A 26,113-nucleotide genomic window follows, 5' to 3' on the forward strand; every position below is an offset into this window, starting at 1 on the left:
ATTTGTGGACGAGTGTTATCATTTATAACTCTGCACGTTTGTGAATTGCAGTGCCCCTGAGCTCCATTTGTCTACTCGCTGTTTTGGGAGCTGGCCGCAAAAGCGCAGGATTGCTTCAGGCCCTATTTTGGTTCTGGGGGGCAGGCTGAGCCTGTGGTTCATTCTTCTTCCTGATGGGAAAATGGAGTGACCTGTGCCTGTCCCAACACCTAGGGCTAGTCTCTCGTTGGTTCCCCGTCTTCCCGTTCATCCTCAGGACAAATTGCAACCTGTACGAAACAGGAGGTTAAAGGTGCTGATTCTCCAAGTAGGGAGATGGTTAGTCAAGCGGCTGGAATGGCGAACCCGAGCACAAGGAGAGGAGAAATGAGGTGCCTTTTAGAAACTTTTCCCGATCTCACAGCATACCATCTTCTGGGTTTCCCATGCATGTTTTGATGTAGGAAGATGTCCTTGTACCTGGAGATTTGAGACCCATGTGGTGGGTACCCCGGGGTATTACTTTAAAGTATCTGCGTTTGCTCACCCAATCTCACTAATCCTCTCAGCCCCAAGACTGTCCAGCCTTATGTCTCATCTAGCTGTGGGTCTAGATACGGTCAATCCAGGTTGCATCAGAGACCCTGAACGGATTTTGTAAGAATTTCTCTCTCTTTCACTGTCTTTGTTTTGTGGGTTTTTTAAAGTAATTTGTGTTTAGAATGGGGCTTGACTGCTTTTCCCTGCTGTGTTTATGCCGCTTTACACCCTCTTGATTCACTTGCAGAGAGATATCGATACATAGGTTTTCAGATTCTTACTAGTCAGATATATTCTTGTGCGGTGACTAGGGGGTGTTGAGTCCAGTTCACTGAGCAGGGAGTAGGCCTTGTCTATTACATATTTGGGTTATAGAACGGTCTCTGAGCTAATTTCAAACCCTTGTTTTATGCATCAACCAACTTCACCTTTCCCGTTAAGCAGCCATAGTGTGTCTTCTAAAGGTGTGACTCTGTTCTGTTTTGTAAGTCAATTCAAGTGTAGCGATTTTGACATTCCCTTTATAAGCGATATCTTAGGATAAGTGTCTTTTTCTGTGTGACTTATTTCACTTAGAATTATCGTCGCTAAATCCATTCATCATGCTGCTAACTACCCTTATGACACTGATTTCATGGCTGAGTGATATTCTATTGTGCCAAGTATCACCATTTCTTTATCCATTTTTCTCTTTCCTGGGATATTGAAGGTGTACCGAAGTGGCCGTTCTTGGAAACAGAGCAGCCGTAAAGTTTGGGGTGCCTGTGTCTTTTTGATTTTTAGTTTTCCCAATTTATACGCCCATGAGTGGAAGTGCCCTATGCTCTCTAAGCTGTGTTTGTTACTTGCTTCAGGACACACCGTACACTTCTCCAGAGTGCCTGTTGGCAATTTACATCCGGCCCATCAGCGTAGCAAGGCTCCCATGTCTCCATGGCCTGTCCTGCTTTTCTGGTTTTTACACTTTTTTCAGCATGGCCCTTTTGACCGAGGGCAAGCGAGACTTCTTTGTAGCGCTGATTTGCCCTTCCGGCTTGCTTGGTTGGCCAAAAAGGGCGTATGCGTTTTTTCCTGAATATATTCAGGAAAAAACGCATACGCCCTTTTTGGCCAAGGGCATCATTGTCAACGTTTTGCCGCTTTTCATGCGCTTTAAAGGCGAGTCGAATCTACCTCCTGAAATCTGTTTCCTGCAAATCTGCCTTGCTTTAAATTCCTCTTCGTTGCCTTCCCTCAATATATTTGTGGACGAGAGTTATCATTTATAACTCTGCACGTTTGTGAATTGCAGTGCCCCTGAGCTCCATTTGTCTACTCGCTTTTTTGGGAGCTGGCCGCAAAAGCGCAGGATTGCTTCAGGCCCTATTTTGGTTCTGGGGGGCAGGCTGAGCCTGTGGTTCATTCTTCTTCCTGATGGGAAAATGGAGTGACCTGTGCCTGTCCCAACACCTAGGGCTAGTCTCTCGTTGGTTCCCCGTCTTCCCGTTCATCCTCAGGACAAATTGCAACCTGTACGAAACAGGAGGTAAAAGGTGCTGATTCTCCAAGTAGGGAGATGGTTAGTCAAGCGGCTGGAATGGCGAACCCGAGCACAAGGAGAGGAGAAATGAGGTGCGTTTTAGAAACCTTTCCCGATCTCACGGCATACCATCCTCTGGGTTTCCCATGCATGTTTTGATGTAGGAAAATGCCCTTGTACCTGGAGATTTGAGACCCATGGGGTGGGTACCCCGCGGTATTACTTTAAAGTATCTGCGTTTGCTCACCCAACCTCACTAATCCTCTCAGCCCCAAGAGTGTCCAGCCTTATGTCTCATCTAGCTGTGGGTCTAGATATGGTCAATCCAGGTTGCATCAGAGACCCTGACCGGATTTTGTAAGAATTTCTCTCTCTTTCAGTGTCTTTGTTTTGTGGGTTTTTTAAAGTAATTTGTGTTTAGAATGGGGCTTGGCTGCTTTTCCCTGCTGTGTTTATGCCGCTTTACACCCTCTTGATTCACTTGCAGAGAGATATCGATACATAGGTTTTCAGATTCTTACTAGTCAGATATATTCTTGTGCGGTGACTAGGGGGTGTTGAGTCCAGTTCACTGAGCAGGGAGTAGGCCTTGTCTATTACATATTTGGCTTATGGAACGGTCTCTGAGCTAATTTCAAACCCTTGTTTTATGCATCACCCCACCTCACCTTTCCCGTTAAGCAGCCATAGTGTGTCTTCTAAAGGTGTGACTCTGTTCTGTTTTGTAAGTCAATTCAAGTGTAGCGATTTTGACATTCCCTCTATAAGCGATATCTTAGGATAAGTGTCTTTTTCTGTGTGACTTATTTCACTTAGAATCATCGTCGCTAAATCCACTCATCATGCTGCTAACTAGCCTTATGACACTGATTTCATGGCTGAGTGATATTCCATTGTGCCAAGTACCACCATTTCTTTATCCATTTTTCTCTTTCCTGGGATACTGAAGGTGTACCGAAGTGGCGGTTCTTGGAAACAGAGCAGCCGTAAAGTTTGGGGTGCCTGTGTCTTGTTGATTTTTAGTTTTCCCAATTTATACGCCCATGAGTGGAAGTGCCCTATGCTCTCTGAGCTGTGTTTATTACTTGCTTCAGGACACACCGTACACTTCTCCAGAGTGCCTGTTGGCAATTTCCATCCCGCCCATCAGCGTAGCAAGGCTCCCATGTCTCCATGGCCTGTCCTGCTTTTCTGGTTTTTACACTTTTTTCAGCATGGCCCTTTTGACCGAGGGCAAGCGAGACTTCTTTGTAGCGCTGATTTGCCCTTCCGGCTTGCTTGGTTGGCCAAAAAGGGCGTATGCGTTTTTTCCTGAATATATTCAGGAAAAAACGCATACGCCCTTTTTGGCCAAGGGCATCATTGTCAACGTTTTGCCGCTTTTCATGTGCTTTAAAGGCGAGTCGAATGTACCTCCTGAAATCTGTTTCCTGCAAATCTGCCTTGCTTTCAAATCCTCTTCGTTGCCTTCCCTCAATATATTTATGGACGAGAGTTATCATTTATAACTCTGCACGTTTGTGAATTGCAGTGCCCCTGAGCTCCATTTGTCTACTCGCTTTTTTGGGAGCTGGCCGCAAAAGCGCAGGATTGCTTCAGGCCCTATTTTGGTTCTGGGGGGCAGGCTGAGCCTGTGGTTCATTCTTCTTCCTGATGGGAAAATGGAGTGACCTTTGCCTGTCCCAACACCTAGGGCTAGTCTCTCGTTGGTTCCCCATCTTCCCGTTCATCCTCAGGACAAATTGCAACCTGTACGAAACAGGAGGTAAAAGGTGCTGATTCTCCAAGTAGGGAGATGGTTAGTCAAACGGCTGGAATGGCGAACCTGAGCACAAGGAGAGGAGAAATGAGGTGCGTTTTAGAAACCTTTCCCGATCTCACGGCATACCATCCTCTGGGTTTCCCATGCATGTTTTGATGTAGGAAGATGCCCTTGTACCTGGAGATTTGAGACCCATGGGGTGGGTACCCTGCTGTATTACTTTAAAGTATCTGTGTTTGCTCACCCAACCTCACTAATCCTCTCAGCCCCAAGAGTGTCCAGCCTTATGTATCATCCAGCTGTGGGTCTAGATATGGTCAATCCAGTTTGCATTAGAGACCCTGAACGGATTTTGTAAGAATTTCTCTCTCTTTCACTGTCTTTGTTTTGTGGGTTTTTTAAAGTAATTTGTGTTTAGAATGGGGCTTGGCTGCTTTTCCCTGCTGTGTTTATGCCGCTTTACACCCTCTTGATTCACTTGCAGAGAGATATCGATACATAGGTTTTCAGATTCTTACTAGTCAGATATATTCTTGTGCGGTGACTAGGGGGTGTTGAGTCCAGTTCACTGAGCAGGGAGTAGGCCTTGTCTATTACATATTTGGCTTATGGAACGGTCTCTGAGCTAATTTCAAACCCTTGTTTTATGCATCACCCCACCTCACCTTTCCCGTTAAGCAGCCATAGTGTGTCTTCTAAACGTGTGACTCTGTTCTGTTTTGTAATTCAGTTCAAGTGTAGCGATTTTGACATTCCCTCTATAAGCAATATCTTAGGATAAGGGTCTTTTTCTGTGTGACTTATTTCACTTAGAATCATCGTACCTAAATCCACTCATCATGCTGCTAACTAGCCTTATGACACTGATTTCATGGCTGAGTGATATTCCGTTGTGCCAAATACCACCATTTCTTTATCTATTTTTCTCTTTCCTGGGATATTGAAGGTGTACCGAAGTGGAGGTTCTTGGAAACAGAGCAGCCGTAAAGTTTGGGGTGCCTGTGTCTTGTTGATTTTTACTTTTCCCAATTTATACGCCCATGAGTGGAAGTGCCCTATGCTCTCTAAGCTGTGTTTGTTACTTGCTTCAGGACACACCGTACACTTCTCCAGAGTGCCTGTTGGCAATTTCCATCCCGCCCATCAGCGTAGCAAGGCTCCCATGTCTCCATGGCCTGTCCTGCTTTTCGGGTCTTTACACTTTTTTCAGCATGGCCCTTTTGACCGAGGGCAAGCGAGACTTCTTTGTAGCGCTGATTTGCCCTTCCGGCTTGCTTGGTTGGCCAAAAAGGGCGTATGCGTTTTTTCCTGAATATATTCAGGAAAAAACGCATACGCCCTTTTTGGCCAAGGGCATCATTGTCAACGTTTTGCCGCTTTTCATGTGCTTTAAAGGCGATTCGAATGTACCTCCTGAAATCTGTTTCCTGCAAATCTGCCTTGCTTTCAAATCCTCTTCGTTGCCTTCCCTCAATATATTTATGGATGAGAGTTATCATTTATAACTCTGCACGTTTGTGAATTGCAGTGCCCCTGAGCTCCATTTGTCTACTCGCTTTTTTGGGAGCTGGCCGCAAAAGCGCAGGATTGCTTCAGGCCCTATTTTGGTTCTGGGGGGCAGGCTGAGCCTGTGGTTCATTCTTCTTCCTGATGGGAAAATGGAGTTACCTGTGCCTGTCCCAACACCTAGGGCTAGTCTCTCGTTGGTTCCCCGTCTTCCCGTTCATCCTCAGGACAAATTGCAACCTGTACGAAGCAGGAGGTAAAAGGTGGTGATTCACCAAGTAGGGAGATGGTTAGTCAAACGGCTGGAATGGCGAACCCGAGCACAAGGAGAGGAGAAATGAGGTGCGTTTTAGAAACCTTTCCCGATCTCACGGCATACCATCCTCTGGGTTTCCCATGCATGTTTTGATGTAGGAAGATGCCCTTGTACCTGGAGATTTGAGACCCATGGGGTGGGTACCCTGCTGTATTATTTTAAATTATCCCTGTTTGCTCACCCAACCTCACTAATCCTCTCAGCCCCAAGAGTGTCCAGCCTTATGTCTCATCTAGCTGTGGGTCTAGATACAGTCAATCCAGGTTGCATCAGAGACCCTGAACGGATTTTGTAAGAATTTCTCTCTCTTTCACTATCTTTGATTTGTGGGTTTTTTAAAGTAATTTCTGTTTAGAATGGGGCTTGGCTGCTTTTCTCTGCTGTGTTTATGCCGCTTTACACCCTCTTGATTCACTTGCAGAGAGATATCGATACATAGGTTTTCAGATTCTTACTAGTCAGATATATTCTTGTGCGGTGACTAGGGGGTTGTTGAGTCCAGTTCACTGAGCAGGGAGTAGGCCTTGTCTATTACATATTTGGCTTATGGAACGGTCTCTGAGCTAATTTCAAACCCTTGTTTTATGCATCACCCCACCTCACCATTTCCGTTAAGCAGCCATAGTGTGTCTTCTAAAGGTGTGACTCTGTTCTGTTTTGTAATTCAGTTCAAGTGTAGCGATTTTGACATTCCCTCTATAAGCAATATCTTAGGAAAAGGGTCTTTTTCTGTGTGACTTATTTCACTTAGAATCATCGTCGCTAAATCCACTCATCATGCTGCTAACTAGCCTTACGACACTGATTTCATGGCTGAGTGATATTCCGTTGTGCCAAATACCACCATTTCTTTATCTATTTTTCTCTTTCCTGGGATATTGAAGGTGTACCGAAGTGGCGGTTCTTGGAAACAGAGCAGCCGTAAAGTTTGGGGTGCCTGTGTCTTGTTGATTTTTACTTTTCCCAATTTATACGCCCATGAGTGGAAGTGCCCTATGCTCTCTAAGCTGTGTTTGTTACTTGCTTCAGGACACACCGTACACTTCTCCAGAGTGCCTGTTGGCAATTTCCATCCCGCCCATCAGCGTAGCAAGGCTCCCATGTCTCCATGGCCTGTCCTGCTTTTCTGGTTTTTACACTTTTTTCAGCATGGCCCTTTTGACCGCGGGCAAGCGAGACTTCTTTGTAGCGCTGATTTGCCCTTCCGGCTTGCTTGGTTGGCCAAAAAGGGCGTATGCGTTTTTTCCTGAATATATTCAGGAAAAAACGCATACGCCCTTTTTGGCCAAGGGCATCATTGTCAACGTTTTGCCGCTTTTCATGTGCTTTAAAGGCGAGTCCAATGTACCTCCTGAAATCTGTTTCCTGCAAATCTGCCTTGCTTTCAAATCCTCTTCGTTACCTTCCCTCAATATATTTATGGACGAGAGTTATCATTTATAACTCTGCACGTTTGTGAATTGCAGTGCCCCTGAGCTCCATTTGTCTACTCGCTTTTTTGGGAGCTGGCCGCAAAAGCGCAGGATTGCTTCAGGCCCTATTTTGGTTCTGGGGAGCAGGCTGAGCCTGTGGTTCATTCTTCTTCCTGATGGGAAAATGAAGTGACCTGTGCCTGTCCCAACACCTAGGGCTAGTCTCTCGTTGGTTCCCCGTCTTCCCGTTCATCCTCAGGACAAATTGCAACCTGTACGAAACAGGAGGTAAAAGGTGCTGATTCTCCAAGTAGGGAGATGGTTAGTCAAGCGGCTGGAATGGCGAACCCGAGCACAAGGAGAGGAGAAATGAGGTGCGTTTTAGAAACCTTTCCCGATCTCACGGCATACCATCCTCTGGGTTTCCCATTCATGTTTTGATGTAGGAAGATGCCCTTGTACCTGGAGATTTGAGACCCATGGGGTGGGTACCCTGCTGTATTACTTTAAAGTATCTGTGTTTGCTCACCCAACCTCACTAATCCTCTCAGCCCCAAGAGTGTCCAGCCTTATGTCTCATCTAGCTGTGGGTCTAGATACGGTCAATCCAGGTTGCATCAGAGACCCTGAACGGATTTTGTAAGAATTTCTCTCTCTTTCACTGTCTTTGTTTTGTGGGTTTTTTAAAGTAATTAGTGTTTAGAATGGGGCTTGACTGCTTTTCCCTGCTGTGTTTATGCCACTTTACACCCTCTTGATTCACTTGCAGAGAGATATCGATACATAGGTTTTCAGATTCTTACTAGTCAGATATATTCTTGTGCGGTGACTAGGGGGTGTTGAGTCCAGTTCACTGAGCAGGGAGTAGGCCTTGTCTATTACATATTTGGCTTATGGAACGGTCTCTGAGCTAATTTCAAACCCTTGTTTTATGCATCAACCCACCTCATCTTTCCCGTTAAGCAGCCATAGTGTGTCTTCTAAAGGTGTGACTCTGTTCTGTTTTGTAATTCAATTCAAGTGTAGCGATTTTGACATTCCCTCTATAAGCGATATCTTAGGATAAGTGTCTTTTTCTGTGTGACTTATTTCACTTAGAATCATCGTCGCTAAATCCACTCATCATGCTGCTAACTAGCCTTATGACACTGATTTCATGGCTGAGTGATATTCCATTGTGCCAAGTACCACCATGTCTTTATCCATTTTTCTCTTTCCTGGGATATTGAAGGTGTACCGAAGTGGAGGTTCTTGGAAACAGAGCAGCCGTCAAGTTTGGGGTGCCTGTGTCTTGTTGATTTTTAGTTTTCCCAATTTATACGCCCATGAGTGGAAGTGCCCTATGCTCTCTCAGCTGTGTTTATTACTTGTTTCAGGACACACCGTACACTTCTCCAGAGTGCCTGTTGGCAATTTCCATCCCGCCCATCAGCGTAGCAAGGCTCCCATGTCTCCATGGCCTGTCCTGCTTTTCGGGTCTTTACACTTTTTTCAGCATGGCCCTTTTGACCGAGGGCAAGCGAGACTTCTTTGTAGCGCTGATTTGCCCTTCCGGCTTGCTTGGTTGGCCAAAAAGGGCGTATGCGTTTTTTCCTGAATATATTCAGGAAAAAACGCATACGCCCTTTTTGGCCAAGGGCATCATTGTCAACGTTTTGCCGCTTTTCATGTGCTTTAAAGGCGATTCGAATGTACCTCCTGAAATCTGTTTCCTGCAAATCTGTCTTGCTTTCAAATCCTCTTCGTTGCCTTCCCTCAATATATTTATGGACGAGAGTTATCATTTATAACTCTGCACGTTTGTGAATTGCAGTGCCCCTGAGCTCCATTTGTCTACTCGCTTTTTTGGGAGCTGGCCGCAAAAGCGCAGGATTGCTTCAGGCCCTATTTTGGTTCTGGGGGGCAGGCTGAGCCTGTGGTTCATTCTTCTTCCTGATGGGAAAATGGAGTGACCTGTGCCTGTCCCAACACCTAGGGCTAGTCTCTCGTTGGTTCCCCGTCTTCCCGTTCATCCTCAGGACAAATTGCAACCTGTACGAAACAGGAGGTAAAAGGTGCTGATTCTCCAAGTAGGGAGATGGTTAGTCAAGCGGCTGGAATGGCGAACCCGAGCACAAGGAGAGGAGAAATGAGGTGCGTTTTAGAAACCTTTCCCGATCTCACGGCATACCATCCTCTGGGTTTCCCATGCATGTTTTGATGTAGGAAGATGCCCTTGTACCTGGAGATTTGAGACCCATGGGGTGGGTACCCTGCTGTATTATTTTAAATTATCCGTGTTTGCTCACCCAACCTCACTAATCCTCTCAGCCCCAAGAGTGTCCAGCCTTATGTCTCATCTAGCTGTGGGTCTAGATACAGTCAATCCAGGTTGCATCAGAGACCCTGAACGGATTTTGTAAGAATTTCTCTCTCTTTCACTATCTTTGATTTGTGGGTTTTTTAAAGTAATTTCTGTTTAGAATGGGGCTTGGCTGCTTTTCTCTGCTGTGTTTATGCCGCTTTACACCCTCTTGATTCACTTGCAGAGAGATATCGATACATAGGTTTTCAGATTCTTACTAGTCAGATATATTCTTGTGCGGTGACTAGGGGGTTGTTGAGTCCAGTTCACTGAGCAGGGAGTAGGCCTTGTCTATTACATATTTGGCTTATGGAACGGTCTCTGAGCTAATTTCAAACCCTTGTTTTATGCATCACCCCACCTCACCATTTCCGTTAAGCAGCCATAGTGTGTCTTCTAAAGGTGTGACTCTGTTCTGTTTTGTAATTCAGTTCAAGTGTAGCGATTTTGACATTCCCTCTATAAGCAATATCTTAGGAAAAGGGTCTTTTTCTGTGTGACTTATTTCACTTAGAAGCATCGTCGCTAAATCCACTCATCATGCTGCTAACTAGCCTTACGACACTGATTTCATGGCTGAGTGATATTCCGTTGTGCCAAATACCACCATTTCTTTATCTATTTTTCTCTTTCCTGGGATATTGAAGGTGTACCGAAGTGGCGGTTCTTGGAAACAGAGCAGCCGTAAAGTTTGGGGTGCCTGTGTCTTGTTGATTTTTACTTTTCCCAATTTATACGCCCATGAGTGGAAGTGCCCTATGCTCTCTAAGCTGTGTTTGTTACTTGCTTCAGGACACACCGTACACTTCTCCAGAGTGCCTGTTGGCAATTTCCATCCCGCCCATCAGCGTAGCAAGGCTCCCATGTCTCCATGGCCTGTCCTGCTTTTCTGGTTTTTACACTTTTTTCAGCATGGCCCTTTTGACCGCGGGCAAGCGAGACTTCTTTGTAGCGCTGATTTGCCCTTCTGGCTTGCTTGGTTGGCCAAAAAGGGCGTATGCGTTTTTTCCTGAATATATTCAGGAAAAAACGCATACGCCCTTTTTGGCCAAGGGCATCATTGTCAACGTTTTGCCGCTTTTCATGTGCTTTAAAGGCGAGTCCAATGTACCTCCTGAAATCTGTTTCCTGCAAATCTGCCTTGCTTTCAAATCCTCTTCGTTACCTTCCCTCAATATATTTATGGACGAGAGTTATCATTTATAACTCTGCACGTTTGTGAATTGCAGTGCCCCTGAGCTCCATTTGTCTACTCGCTTTTTTGGGAGCTGGCCGCAAAAGCGCAGGATTGCTTCAGGCCCTATTTTGGTTCTGGGGAGCAGGCTGAGCCTGTGGTTCATTCTTCTTCCTCATGGGAAAATGAAGTGACCTGTGCCTGTCCCAACACCTAGGGCTAGTCTCTCGTTGGTTCCCCGTCTTCCCGTTCATCCTCAGGACAAATTGCAACCTGTACGAAACAGGAGGTAAAAGGTGCTGATTCTCCAAGTAGGGAGATGGTTAGTCAAGCGGCTGGAATGGCGAACCCGAGCACAAGGAGAGGAGAAATGAGGTGCGTTTTAGAAACCTTTCCCGATCTCACGGCATACCATCCTCTGGGTTTCCCATGCATGTTTTGATGTAGGAAGATGCCCTTGTACCTGGAGATTTGAGACCCATGGGGTGGGTACCCTGCTGTATTACTTTAAAGTATCTGTGTTTGCTCACCCAACCTCACTAATCCTCTCAGCCCCAAGAGTGTCCAGCCTTATGTCTCATCTAGCTGTGGGTCTAGATACGGTCAATCCAGGTTGCATCAGAGACCCTGAACGGATTTTGTAAGAATTTCTCTCTCTTTCACTATCTTTGATTTGTGGGTTTCTAAAAGTAATTTCTGTTTAGAATGGGTCTTGGCTGCTTTTCCCTGCTGTGTTTATGCCGCTTTACACCCTCTTGATTCACTTGCAGAGAGATATCGATACATAGGTTTTCAGATTCTTACTAGTCAGATATATTCTTGTGCGGTGACTAGGGGGTGTTGAGTCCAGTTCACTGAGCAGGGAGTAGGCCTTGTCTATTACATATTTGGCTTATGGAACGGTCTCTGAGCTAATTTCAAACCCTTGTTTTATGCATCACCCCACCTCACCTTTCCCGTTAAGCAGCCATAGTGTGTCTTCTAAAGGTGTGACTCTGTTCTGTTTTGTAATTCAGTTCAAGTGTAGCGATTTTGACATTCCCTCTATAAGCAATATCTTAGGATAAGGGTCTTTTTCTGTGTGACTTATTTCACTTAGAATCATCGTACCTAAATCCACTCATCATGCTGCTAACTAGCCTTATGACACTGATTTCATGGCTGAGTGATATTCCGTTGTGCCAAATACCACCATTTCTTTATCTATTTTTCTCTTTCCTGGGATATTGAAGGTGTACCGAAGTGGCGGTTCTTGGAAACAGAGCAGCCGTAAAGTTTGGGGTGCCTGTGTCTTGTTGATTTTTAGTTTTCCCAATTTATACGCCCATGAGTGGAAGTGCCCTATGCTCTCTAAGCTGTGTTTGTTACTTGCTTCAGGACACACCGTACACTTCTCCAGAGTGCCTGTTGGCAATTTCCATCCCGCCCATCAGCGTAGCAAGGCTCCCATGTCTCCATGGCCTGTCCTGCTTTTCTGGTTTTTACACTTTTTTCAGCATGGCCCTTTTGACCGAGGGCAAGCGAGACTTCTTTGTAGCGCTGATTTGCCCTTCCGGCTTGCTTGGTTGGCCAAAAAGGGCGTATGCGTTTTTTCCTGAATATATTCAGGAAAAAACGCATACGCCCTTTTTGGCCAAGGGCATCATTGTCAACGTTTTGCCGCTTTTCATGTGCTTTAAAGGCGAGTCCAATGTACCTCCTGAAATCTGTTTCCTGCAAATCTGCCTTGCTTTCAAATCCTCTTCGTTGCCTTCCCTCAATATATTTATGGACGAGAGTTATCATTTATAACTCTGCACGTTTGTGAATTGCAGTGCCCCTGAGCTCCATTTGTCTACTCGCTTTTTTGGGAGCTGGCCGCAAAAGCGCAGGATTGCTTCAGGCCCTATTTTGGTTCTGGGGGGCAGGCTGAGCCTGTGGTTCATTCTTCTTCCTGATGGGAAAATGGAGTTACCTGTGCCTGTCCCAACACCTAGGGCTAGTCTCTCGTTGGTTCCCCGTCTTCCCGTTCATCCTCAGGACAAATTGCAACCTGTACGAAACAGGAGGTAAAAGGTGCTGATTCTCCAAGTAGGGAGATGGTTAGTCAAGCGGCTGGAATGGCGAACCCGAGCACAAGGAGAGGAGAAATGAGGTGCGTTTTAGAAACCTTTCCCGATCTCACGGCATACCATCCTCTGGGTTTCCCATGCATGTTTTGATGTAGGAAGATGCCCTTGTACCTGGAGATTTGAGACCCATGTGGTGGGTACCCTGCTGTATTACTTTAAAGTATCTGTGTTTGCTCACCCAACCTCACTAATCCTCTCAGCCCCAAGAGTGTCCAGCCTTATGTCTCATCTAGCTGTGGGTCTAGATACGGTCAATCCAGGTTGCATCAGAGACCCTGAACGGATTTTGTAAGAATTTCTCTCTCTTTCACTGTCTTTGTTTTGTGGGTTTTTTAAAGTAATTAGTGTTTAGAATGGGGCTTGACTGCTTTTCCCTGCTGTGTTTATGCCACTTTACACCCTCTTGATTCACTTGCAGAGAGATATCGATACATAGGTTTTCAGATTCTTACTAGTCAGATATATTCTTGTGCGGTGACTAGGGGGTGTTGAGTCCAGTTCACTGAGCAGGGAGTAGGCCTTGTCTATTACATATTTGGCTTATGGAACGGTCTCTGAGCTAATTTCAAACCCTTGTTTTATGCATCAACCCACCTCATCTTTCCCGTTAAGCAGCCATAGTGTGTCTTCTAAAGGTGTGACTCTGTTCTGTTTTGTAATTCAATTCAAGTGTAGCGATTTTGACATTCCCTCTATAAGCGATATCTTAGGATAAGTGTCTTTTTCTGTGTGACTTATTTCACTTAGAATCATCGTCGCTAAATCCACTCATCATGCTGCTAACTAGCCTTATGACACTGATTTCATGGCTGAGTGATATTCCATTGTGCCAAGTACCACCATGTCTTTATCCATTTTTCTCTTTCCTGGGATATTGAAGGTGTACCGAAGTGGAGGTTCTTGGAAACAGAGCAGCCGTCAAGTTTGGGGTGCCTGTGTCTTGTTGATTTTTAGTTTTCCCAATTTATACGCCCATGAGTGGAAGTGCCCTATGCTCTCTCAGCTGTGTTTATTACTTGTTTCAGGACACACCGTACACTTCTCCAGAGTGCCTGTTGGCAATTTCCATCCCGCCCATCAGCGTAGCAAGGCTCCCATGTCTCCATGGCCTGTCCTGCTTTTCTGGTTTTTACACTTTTTTCAGCATGGCCCTTTTGACCGAGGGCAAGCGAGACTTCTTTGTAGCGCTGATTTGCCCTTCCGGCTTGCTTGGTTGGCCAAAAAGGGCGTATGCGTTTTTTCCTGAATATATTCAGGAAAAAACGCATACGCCCTTTTTGGCCAAGGGCATCATTGTCAACGTTTTGCCGCTTTTCATGTGCTTTAAAGGCGATTCGAATGTACCTCCTGAAATCTGTTTCCTGCAAATCTGTCTTGCTTTCAAATCCTCTTCGTTGCCTTCCCTCAATATATTTATGGACGAGAGTTATCATTTATAACTCTGCACGTTTGTGAATTGCAGTGCCCCTGAGCTCCATTTGTCTACTCGCTTTTTTGGGAGCTGGCCGCAAAAGCGCAGGATTGCTTCAGGCCCTATTTTGGTTCTGGGGGGCAGGCTGAGCCTGTGGTTCATTCTTCTTCCTGATGGGAAAATGGAGTGACCTGTGCCTGTCCCAACACCTAGGGCTAGTCTCTCGTTGGTTCCCCGTCTTCCCGTTCATCCTCAGGACAAATTGCAACCTGTACGAAACAGGAGGTAAAAGGTGCTGATTCTCCAAGTAGGGAGATGGTTAGTCAAGCGGCTGGAATGGCGAACCCGAGCACAAGGAGAGGAGAAATGAGGTGCGTTTTAGAAACCTTTCCCGATCTCACGGCATACCATCCTCTGGGTTTCCCATGCATGTTTTGATGTAGGAAGATGCCCTTGTACCTGGAGATTTGAGACCTATGTGGTGGGTACCCCGCGGTATTACTTTAAAGTATCTGCGTTTGCTCACCCAACCTCACTAATCCTCTCAGCCCCAAGAGTGTCCAGCCTTATGTCTCATCTAGCTGTGGGTCTAGATACGGTCAATCCAGGTTGCATCAGAGACCCTGAACGGATTTTGTAAGAATTTGTCTCTCTTTCACTGTCTTTGTTTTGTGGGTTTTTTAAAGTAATTTGTGTTTAGAATGGGGCTTGACTGCTTTTCCCTGCTGTGTTTATGCCGCTTTACACCCTCTTGATTCACTTGCAGAGAGATATCGATACATAGGTTTTCAGATTCTTACTAGTCAGATATATTCTTGTGCGGTGACTAGGGGGTGTTGAGTCCAGTTCACTGAGCAGGGAGTAGGCCTTGTCTATTACATATTTGGCTTATGGAACGGTCTCTGAGCTAATTTCAAACCCTTGTTTTATGCATCAACCCACCTCATCTTTCCCGTTAAGCAGCCATAGTGTGTCTTCTAAAGGTGTGACTCTGTTCTGTTTTGTAATTCAATTCAAGTGTAGCGATTTTGACATTCCCTCTATAAGCGATATCTTAGGATAAGTGTCTTTTTCTGTGTGACTTATTTCACTTAGAATCATCGTCGCTAAATCCACTCATCATGCTGCTAACTAGCCTTATGACACTGATTTCATGGCTGAGTGATATTCCATTGTGCCAAGTACCACCATGTCTTTATCCATTTTTCTCTTTCCTGGGATATTGAAGGTGTACCGAAGTGGAGGTTCTTGGAAACAGAGCAGCCGTCAAGTTTGGGGTGCCTGTGTCTTGTTGATTTTTAGTTTTCCCAATTTATACGCCCATGAGTGGAAGTGCCCTATGCTCTCTCAGCTGTGTTTATTACTTGTTTCAGGACACACCGTACACTTCTCCAGAGTGCCTGTTGGCAATTTCCATCCCGCCCATCAGCGTAGCAAGGCTCCCATGTCTCCATGGCCTGTCCTGCTTTTCTGGTTTTTACACTTTTTTCAGCATGGCCCTTTTGACCGAGGGCAAGCGAGACTTCTTTGTAGCGCTGATTTGCCCTTCCGGCTTGCTTGGTTGGCCAAAAAGGGCGTATGCGTTTTTTCCTGAATATATTCAGGAAAAAACGCATACGCCCTTTTTGGCCAAGGGCATCATTGTCAACGTTTTGCCGCTTTTCATGTGCTTTAAAGGCGATTCGAATGTACCTCCTGAAATCTGTTTCCTGCAAATCTGTCTTGCTTTCAAATCCTCTTCGTTGCCTTCCCTCAATATATTTATGGACGAGAGTTATCATTTATAACTCTGCACGTTTGTGAATTGCAGTGCCCCTGAGCTCCATTTGTCTACTCGCTTTTTTGGGAGCTGGCCGCAAAAGCGCAGGATTGCTTCAGGCCCTATTTTGGTTCTGGGGGGCAGGCTGAGCCTGTGGTTCATTCTTCTTCCTGATGGGAAAATGGAGTGACCTGTGCCTGTCCCAACACCTAGGGCTAGTCTCTCGTTGGTTCCCCGTCTTCCCGTTCATCCTCAGGACAAATTGCAACCTGTACGAAACAGGAGGTAAAAGGTGCTGATTCTCCAAGTAGGGAGATGGTTAGTCAAGCGGCTGGAATGGCGAACCCGAGCACAAGGAGAGGAGAAATGAGGTGCGTTTTAGAAACCTTTCCCGATCTCACGGCATACCATCCTCTGGGTTTCCCATGCATGTTTTGATGTAGGAAGATGCCCTTGTACCTGGAGATTTGAGACCTATGTGGTGGGTACCCCGCGGTATTACTTTAAAGTATCTGCGTTTGCTCACCCAACCTCACTAATCCTCTCAGCCCCAAGAGTGTCCAGCCTTATGTCTCATCTAGCTGTGGGTCTAGATACGGTCAATCCAGGTTGCATCAGAGACCCTGAACGGATTTTGTAAGAATTTGTCTCTCTTTCACTGTCTTTGTTTTGTGGGTTTTTTAAAGTAATTTGTGTTTAGAATGGGGCTTGACTGCTTTTCCCTGCTGTGTTTATGCCGCTTTACACCCTCTTGATTCACTTGCAGAGAGATATCGATACATAGGTTTTCAGATTCTTACTAGTCAGATATATTCTTGTGCGGTGACTAGGTGGTGTTGAGTCGAGTTCACTGAGCAGGGAGTAGGCCTTCTCTATTACATATTTGGCTTATGGAACGGTCTCTGAGCTAATTTCTAACCCTTGTTTTATGCATCAACCCACCTCACCTTTCCCGTTAAGCAGCCATAGTGTGTCTTCTAAAGGTGTGACTGTGTTCTGTTTTGTAATTCAATTCAAGTGTAGCGATTTTGACATTCCCTCTATAAGCGATATCTTAGGATAAGTGTCTTTTTCTGTGTGACTTATTTCACTTAGAATCATCGTCGCTAAATCCACTCATCATGCTGCTAACTAGCCTTATGACACTGATTTCATGGCTGAGTGATATTCCATTGTGCCAAGTACCACCATTTCTTTATCCATTTTTCTCTTTCCTGGGATATTGAAGGTGTACCGAAGTGGCGGTTCTTGGAAACAGAGCAGCCGTAAAGTTTGGGGTGCCTGTGTCTTGTTGATTTTTAGTTTTCCCAATTTATACGCCCATGAGTGGAAGTGCCTTATGCTCTCTCAGCTGTGTTTATTACTTGTTTCAGGACACACCGTACACTTCTCCAGAGTGCCTGTTGGCAATTTACATCCCGCCCATCAGCGTAGCAAGGCTCCCATGTCTCCATGGCCTGTCCTGCTTTTCTGGTTTTTACACTTTTTTCAGCATGGCCCTTTTGACCGAGGGCAAGCGAGACTTCTTTGTAGCGCTGATTTGCCCTTCCGGCTTGCTTGGTTGGCCAAAAAGGGCATCATTGTCAACGTTTTGCCGCTTTTCATGTGCTTTAAAGGCGAGTCGAATCTACCTCCTGAAATCTGTTTCCTGCAAATCTGCCTTGCTTTCAAATCCTCTTGGTTGTTTTCCCTCAATATATTTGTGGACGAGTGTTATCATTTATAACTCTGCACGTTTGTGAATTGCAGTGCCCCTGAGCTCCATTTGTCTACTCGCTGTTTTGGGAGCTGGCCGCAAAAGCGCAGGATTGCTTCAGGCCCTATTTTGGTTCTGGGGGGCAGGCTGAGCCTGTGGTTCATTCTTCTTCCTGATGGGAAAATGGAGTGACCTGTGCCTGTCCCAACACCTAGGGCTAGTCTCTCGTTGGTTCCCCGTCTTCCCGTTCATCCTCAGGACAAATTGCAACCTGTACGAAACAGGAGGTTAAAGGTGCTGATTCTCCAAGTAGGGAGATGGTTAGTCAAGCGGCTGGAATGGCGAACCCGAGCACAAGGAGAGGAGAAATGAGGTGCCTTTTAGAAACTTTTCCCGATCTCACAGCATACCATCTTCTGGGTTTCCCATGCATGTTTTGATGTAGGAAGATGTCCTTGTACCTGGAGATTTGAGACCCATGGGGTGGGTACCCCGGGGTATTACTTTAAAGTATCTGCGTTTGCTCACCCAACCTCACTAATCCTCTCAGCCCCAAGAGTGTCCAGCCTTATGTCTCATCTAGCTGTGGGTCTAGATACGGTCAATCCAGGTTGCATCAGAGACCCTGAACGGATTTTGTAAGAATTTCTCTCTCTTTCACTGTCTTTGTTTTGTGGGTTTTTTTAAAGTAATTTGTGTTTAGAATGGGGCTTGACTGCTTTTCCCTGCTGTGTTTATGCCGCTTTACACCCTCTTGATTCACTTGCAGAGAGATATCGATACATAGGTTTTCAGATTCTTACTAGTCAGATATATTCTTGTGCGGTGACTAGGGGGTGTTGAGTCCAGTTCACTGAGCAGGGAGTAGGCCTTGTCTATTACATATTTGGGTTATAGAACGGTCTCTGAGCTAATTTCAAACCCTTGTTTTATGCATCAACCAACTTCACCTTTCCCGTTAAGCAGCCATAGTGTGTCTTCTAAAGGTGTGACTCTGTTCTGTTTTGTAAGTCAATTCAAGTGTAGCGATTTTGACATTCCCTTTATAAGCGATATCTTAGGATAAGTGTCTTTTTCTGTGTGACTTATTTCACTTAGAATCATCGTCGCTAAATCCACTCATCATGCTGCTAACTAGCCTTATGACACTGATTTCATGGCTGAGTGATATTCCATTGTGCCAAGTACCACCATGTCTTTATCCATTTTTCTCTTTCCTGGGATATTGAAGGTGTACCGAAGTGGAGGTTCTTGGAAACAGAGCAGCCGTCAAGTTTGGGGTGCCTGTGTCTTGTTGATTTTTAGTTTTCCCAATTTATACGCCCATGAGTGGAAGTGCCCTATGCTCTCTCAGCTGTGTTTATTACTTGTTTCAGGACACACCGTACACTTCTCCAGAGTGCCTGTTGGCAATTTACATCCCGCCCATCAGCGTAGCAAGGCTCCCATGTCTCCATGGCCTGTCCTGCTTTTCTGGTTTTTACACTTTTTTCAGCATGGCCCTTTTGACCGAGGGCAAGCGAGACTTCTTTGTAGCGCTGATTTGCCCTTCCGGCTTGCTTGGTTGGCCAAAAAGGGCGTATGCGTTTTTTCCTGAATATATTCAGGAAAAAACGCATACGCCCTTTTTGGCCAAGGGCATCATTGTCAACGTTTTGCCGCTTTTCATGTGCTTTAAAGGCGATTCGAATGTACCTCCTGAAATCTGTTTCCTGCAAATCTGTCTTGCTTTCAAATCCTCTTCGTTGCCTTCCCTCAATATATTTATGGACGAGAGTTATCATTTATAACTCTGCACGTTTGTGAATTGCAGTGCCCCTGAGCTCCATTTGTCTACTCGCTTTTTTGGGAGCTGGCCGCAAAAGCGCAGGATTGCTTCAGGCCCTATTTTGGTTCTGGGGGGCAGGCTGAGCCTGTGGTTCATTCTTCTTCCTGATGGGAAAATGGAGTGACCTGTGCCTGTCCCAACACCTAGGGCTAGTCTCTCGTTGGTTCCCCGTCTTCCCGTTCATCCTCAGGACAAATTGCAACCTGTACGAAACAGGAGGTAAAAGGTGCTGATTCTCCAAGTAGGGAGATGGTTAGTCAAGCGGCTGGAATGGCGAACCCGAGCACAAGGAGAGGAGAAATGAGGTGCGTTTTAGAAACCTTTCCCGATCTCACGGCATACCATCCTCTGGGTTTCCCATGCATGTTTTGATGTAGGAAGATGCCCTTGTACCTGGAGATTTGAGACCTATGTGGTGGGTACCCCGCGGTATTACTTTAAAGTATCTGCGTTTGCTCACCCAACCTCACTAATCCTCTCAGCCCCAAGAGTGTCCAGCCTTATGTCTCATCTAGCTGTGGGTCTAGATACGGTCAATCCAGGTTGCATCAGAGACCCTGAACGGATTTTGTAAGAATTTGTCTCTCTTTCACTGTCTTTGTTTTGTGGGTTTTTTAAAGTAATTTGTGTTTAGAATGGGGCTTGACTGCTTTTCCCTGCTGTGTTTATGCCGCTTTACACCCTCTTGATTCACTTGCAGAGAGATATCGATACATAGGTTTTCAGATTCTTACTAGTCAGATATATTCTTGTGCGGTGACTAGGTGGTGTTGAGTCGAGTTCACTGAGCAGGGAGTAGGCCTTCTCTATTACATATTTGGCTTATGGAACGGTCTCTGAGCTAATTTCTAACCCTTGTTTTATGCATCAACCCACCTCACCTTTCCCGTTAAGCAGCCATAGTGTGTCTTCTAAAGGTGTGACTGTGTTCTGTTTTGTAATTCAATTCAAGTGTAGCGATTTTGACATTCCCTCTATAAGCAATATCTTAGGATAAGGGTCTTTTTCTATGTGACTTATTTCACTTAGAATCATCGTACCTAAATCCACTCATCATGCTGCTAACTAGCCTTATGACACTGATTTCATGGCTGAGTGATATTCCGTTGTGCCAAATACCACCATTTCTTTATCTATTTTTCTCTTTCCTGGGATATTGAAGGTGTACCGAAGTGGAGGTTCTTGGAAACAGAGCAGCCGTAAAGTTTGGGGTGCCTGTGTCTTGTTGATTTTTAGTTTTCCCAATTTATACGCCCATGAGTGGAAGTGCCCTATGCTCTCTAAGCTGTGTTTGTTACTTGCTTCAGGACACACCGTACACTTCTCCAGAGTGCCTGTTGGCAATTTCCATCCCGCCCATCAGCGTAGCAAGGCTCCCATGTCTCCATGGCCTGTCCTGCTTTTCGGGTCTTTACACTTTTTTCAGCATGGCCCTTTTGACCGAGGGCAAGCGAGACTTCTTTGTAGCGCTGATTTGCCCTTCCGGCTTGCTTGGTTGGCCAAAAAGGGCGTATGCGTTTTTTCCTGAATATATTCAGGAAAAAACGCATACGCCCTTTTTGGCCAAGGGCATCATTGTCAACGTTTTGCCGCTTTTCATGTGCTTTAAAGGCGATTCGAATGTACCTCCTGAAATCTGTTTCCTGCAAATCTGTCTTGCTTTCAAATCCTCTTCGTTGCCTTCCCTCAATATATTTATGGACGAGAGTTATCATTTATAACTCTGCACGTTTGTGAATTGCAGTGCCCCTGAGCTCCATTTGTCTACTCGCTTTTTTGGGAGCTGGCCGCAAAAGCGCAGGATTGCTTCAGGCCCTATTTTGGTTCTGGGGGGCAGGCTGAGCCTGTGGTTCATTCTTCTTCCTGATGGGAAAATGGAGTGACCTGTGCCTGTCCCAACACCTAGGGCTAGTCTCTCGTTGGTTCCCCGTCTTCCCGTTCATCCTCAGGACAAATTGCAACCTGTACGAAACAGGAGGTAAAAGGTGCTGATTCTCCAAGTAGGGAGATGGTTAGTCAAGCGGCTGGAATGGCGAACCCGAGCACAAGGAGAGGAGAAATGAGGTGCGTTTTAGAAACCTTTCCCGATCTCACGGCATACCATCCTCTGGGTTTCCCATGCATGTTTTGATGTAGGAAGATGCCCTTGTACCTGGAGATTTGAGACCCATGGGGTGGGTACCCTGCTGTATTATTTTAAATTATCCGTGTTTGCTCACCCAACCTCACTAATCCTCTCAGCCCCAAGAGTGTCCAGCCTTATGTCTCATCTAGCTGTGGGTCTAGATACAGTCAATCCAGGTTGCATCAGAGACCCTGAACGGATTTTGTAAGAATTTCTCTCTCTTTCACTATCTTTGATTTGTGGGTTTTTTAAAGTAATTTCTGTTTAGAATGGGGCTTGGCTGCTTTTCTCTGCTGTGTTTATGCCGCTTTACACCCTCTTGATTCACTTGCAGAGAGATATCGATACATAGGTTTTCAGATTCTTACTAGTCAGATATATTCTTGTGCGGTGACTAGGGGGTTGTTGAGTCCAGTTCACTGAGCAGGGAGTAGGCCTTGTCTATTACATATTTGGCTTATGGAACGGTCTCTGAGCTAATTTCAAACCCTTGTTTTATGCATCACCCCACCTCACCATTTCCATTAAGCAGCCATAGTGTGTCTTCTAAAGGTGTGACTCTGTTCTGTTTTGTAATTCAGTTCAAGTGTAGCGATTTTGACATTCCCTCTATAAGCAATATCTTAGGAAAAGGGTCTTTTTCTGTGTGACTTATTTCACTTAGAAGCATCGTCGCTAAATCCACTCATCATGCTGCTAACTAGCCTTACGACACTGATTTCATGGCTGAGTGATATTCCGTTGTGCCAAATACCACCATTTCTTTATCTATTTTTCTCTTTCCTGGGATATTGAAGGTGTACCGAAGTGGCGGTTCTTGGAAACAGAGCAGCCGTAAAGTTTGGGGTGCCTGTGTCTTGTTGATTTTTACTTTTCCCAATTTATACGCCCATGAGTGGAAGTGCCCTATGCTCTCTAAGCTGTGTTTGTTACTTGCTTCAGGACACACCGTACACTTCTCCAGAGTGCCTGTTGGCAATTTCCATCCCGCCCATCAGCGTAGCAAGGCTCCCATGTCTCCATGGCCTGTCCTGCTTTTCTGGTTTTTACACTTTTTTCAGCATGGCCCTTTTGACCGCGGGCAAGCGAGACTTCTTTGTAGCGCTGATTTGCCCTTCTGGCTTGCTTGGTTGGCCAAAAAGGGCGTATGCGTTTTTTCCTGAATATATTCAGGAAAAAACGCATACGCCCTTTTTGGCCAAGGGCATCATTGTCAACGTTTTGCCGCTTTTCATGTGCTTTAAAGGCGAGTCCAATGTACCTCCTGAAATCTGTTTCCTGCAAATCTGCCTTGCTTTCAAATCCTCTTCGTTACCTTCCCTCAATATATTTATGGACGAGAGTTATCATTTATAACTCTGCACGTTTGTGAATTGCAGTGCCCCTGAGCTCCATTTGTCTACTCGCTTTTTTGGGAGCTGGCCGCAAAAGCGCAGGATTGCTTCAGGCCCTATTTTGGTTCTGGGGAGCAGGCTGAGCCTGTGGTTCATTCTTCTTCCTGATGGGAAAATGAAGTGACCTGTGCCTGTCCCAACACCTAGGGCTAGTCTCTCGTTGGTTCCCCGTCTTCCCGTTCATCCTCAGGACAAATTGCAACCTGTACGAAACAGGAGGTAAAAGGTGCTGATTCTCCAAGTAGGGAGATGGTTAGTCAAGCGGCTGGAATGGCGAACCCGAGCACAAGGAGAGGAGAAATGAGGTGCGTTTTAGAAACCTTTCCCGATCTCACGGCATACCATCCTCTGGGTTTCCCATGCATGTTTTGATGTAGGAAGATGCCCTTGTACCTGGAGATTTGAGACCCATGGGGTGGGTACCCTGCTGTATTACTTTAAAGTATCTGTGTTTGCTCACCCAACCTCACTAATCCTCTCAGCCCCAAGAGTGTCCAGCCTTATGTCTCATCTAGCTGTGGGTCTAGATACGGTCAATCCAGGTTGCATCAGAGACCCTGAACGGATTTTGTAAGAATTTCTCTCTCTTTCACTATCTTTGATTTGTGGGTTTCTAAAAGTAATTTCTGTTTAGAATGGGTCTTGGCTGCTTTTCCCTGCTGTGTTTATGCCGCTTTACACCCTCTTGATTCACTTGCAGAGAGATATCGATACATAGGTTTTCAGATTCTTACTAGTCAGATATATTCTTGTGCGGTGACTAGGGGGTGTTGAGTCCAGTTCACTGAGCAGGGAGTAGGCCTTGTCTATTACATATTTGGCTTATGGAACGGTCTCTGAGCTAATTTCAAACCCTTGTTTTATGCATCACCCCACCTCACCTTTCCCGTTAAGCAGCCATAGTGTGTCTTCTAAAGGTGTGACTCTGTTCTGTTTTGTAATTCAGTTCAAGTGTAGCGATTTTGACATTCCCTCTATAAGCAATATCTTAGGATAAGGGTCTTTTTCTGTGTGACTTATTTCACTTAGAATCATCGTACCTAAATCCACTCATCATGCTGCTAACTAGCCTTATGACACTGATTTCATGGCTGAGTGATATTCCGTTGTGCCAAATACCACCATTTCTTTATCTATTTTTCTCTTTCCTGGGATATTGAAGGTGTACCGAAGTGGCGGTTCTTGGAAACAGAGCAGCCGTAAAGTTTGGGGTGCCTGTGTCTTGTTGATTTTTAGTTTTCCCAATTTATACGCCCATGAGTGGAAGTGCCCTATGCTCTCTAAGCTGTGTTTGTTACTTGCTTCAGGACACACCGTACACTTCTCCAGAGTGCCTGTTGGCAATTTCCATCCCGCCCATCAGCGTAGCAAGGCTCCCATGTCTCCATGGCCTGTTCTGCTTTTCTGGTTTTTACACTTTTTTCAGCATGGCCCTTTTGACCGAGGGCAAGCGAGACTTCTTTGTAGCGCTGATTTGCCCTTCCGGCTTGCTTGGTTGGCCAAAAAGGGCGTATGCGTTTTTTCCTGAATATATTCAGGAAAAAACGCATACGCCCTTTTTGGCCAAGGGCATCATTGTCAACGTTTTGCCGCTTTTCATGTGCTTTAAAGGCGAGTCCAATGTACCTCCTGAAATCTGTTTCCTGCAAATCTGCCTTGCTTTCAAATCCTCTTCGTTGCCTTCCCTCAATATATTTATGGACGAGAGTTATCATTTATAACTCTGCACGTTTGTGAATTGCAGTGCCCCTGAGCTCCATTTGTCTACTCGCTTTTTTGGGAGCTGGCCGCAAAAGCGCAGGATTGCTTCAGGCCCTATTTTGGTTCTGGGGGGCAGGCTGAGCCTGTGGTTCATTCTTCTTCCTGATGGGAAAATGGAGTGACCTGTGCCTGTCCCAACACCTAGGGCTAGTCTCTCGTTGGTTCCCCGTCTTCCCGTTCATCCTCAGGACAAATTGCAACCTGTACGAAACAGGAGGTAAAAGGTGCTGATTCTCCAAGTAGGGAGATGGTTAGTCAAGCGGCTGGAATGGCGAACCCGAGCACAAGGAGAGGAGAAATGAGGTGCGTTTTAGAAACCTTTCCCGATCTCACGGCATACCATCCTCTGGGTTTCCCATGCATGTTTTGATGTAGGAAGATGCCCTTGTACCTGGAGATTTGAGACCCATGTGGTGGGTACCCTGCTGTATTACTTTAAAGTATCTGTGTTTGCTCACCCAACCTCACTAATCCTCTCAGCCCCAAGAGTGTCCAGCCTTATGTCTCATCTAGCTGTGGGTCTAGATACGGTCAATCCAGGTTGCATCAGAGACCCTGAACGGATTTTGTAAGAATTTCTCTCTCTTTCACTGTCTTTGTTTTGTGGGTTTTTTAAAGTAATTAGTGTTTAGAATGGGGCTTGACTGCTTTTCCCTGCTGTGTTTATGCCACTTTACACCCTCTTGATTCACTTGCAGAGAGATATCGATACATAGGTTTTCAGATTCTTACTAGTCAGATATATTCTTGTGCGGTGACTAGGGGGTGTTGAGTCCAGTTCACTGAGCAGGGAGTAGGCCTTGTCTATTACATATTTGGCTTATGGAACGGTCTCTGAGCTAATTTCAAACCCTTGTTTTATGCATCAACCCACCTCATCTTTCCCGTTAAGCAGCCATAGTGTGTCTTCTAAAGGTGTGACTCTGTTCTGTTTTGTAATTCAATTCAAGTGTAGCGATTTTGACATTCCCTCTATAAGCGATATCTTAGGATAAGTGTCTTTTTCTGTGTGACTTATTTCACTTAGAATCATCGTCGCTAAATCCACTCATCATGCTGCTAACTAGCCTTATGACACTGATTTCATGGCTGAGTGATATTCCATTGTGCCAAGTACCACCATGTCTTTATCCATTTTTCTCTTTCCTGGGATATTGAAGGTGTACCGAAGTGGAGGTTCTTGGAAACAGAGCAGCCGTCAAGTTTGGGGTGCCTGTGTCTTGTTGATTTTTAGTTTTCCCAATTTATACGCCCATGAGTGGAAGTGCCCTATGCTCTCTCAGCTGTGTTTATTACTTGTTTCAGGACACACCGTACACTTCTCCAGAGTGCCTGTTGGCAATTTACATCCCGCCCATCAGCGTAGCAAGGCTCCCATGTCTCCATGGCCTGTCCTGCTTTTCTGGTTTTTACACTTTTTTCAGCATGGCCCTTTTGACCGAGGGCAAGCGAGACTTCTTTGTAGCGCTGATTTGC

This window comes from Eubalaena glacialis, chromosome 12 (assembly GCF_028564815.1).
Source record: "Eubalaena glacialis isolate mEubGla1 chromosome 12, mEubGla1.1.hap2.+ XY, whole genome shotgun sequence".
In the NCBI taxonomy this organism is placed as follows: domain Eukaryota; kingdom Metazoa; phylum Chordata; class Mammalia; order Artiodactyla; family Balaenidae; genus Eubalaena; species Eubalaena glacialis.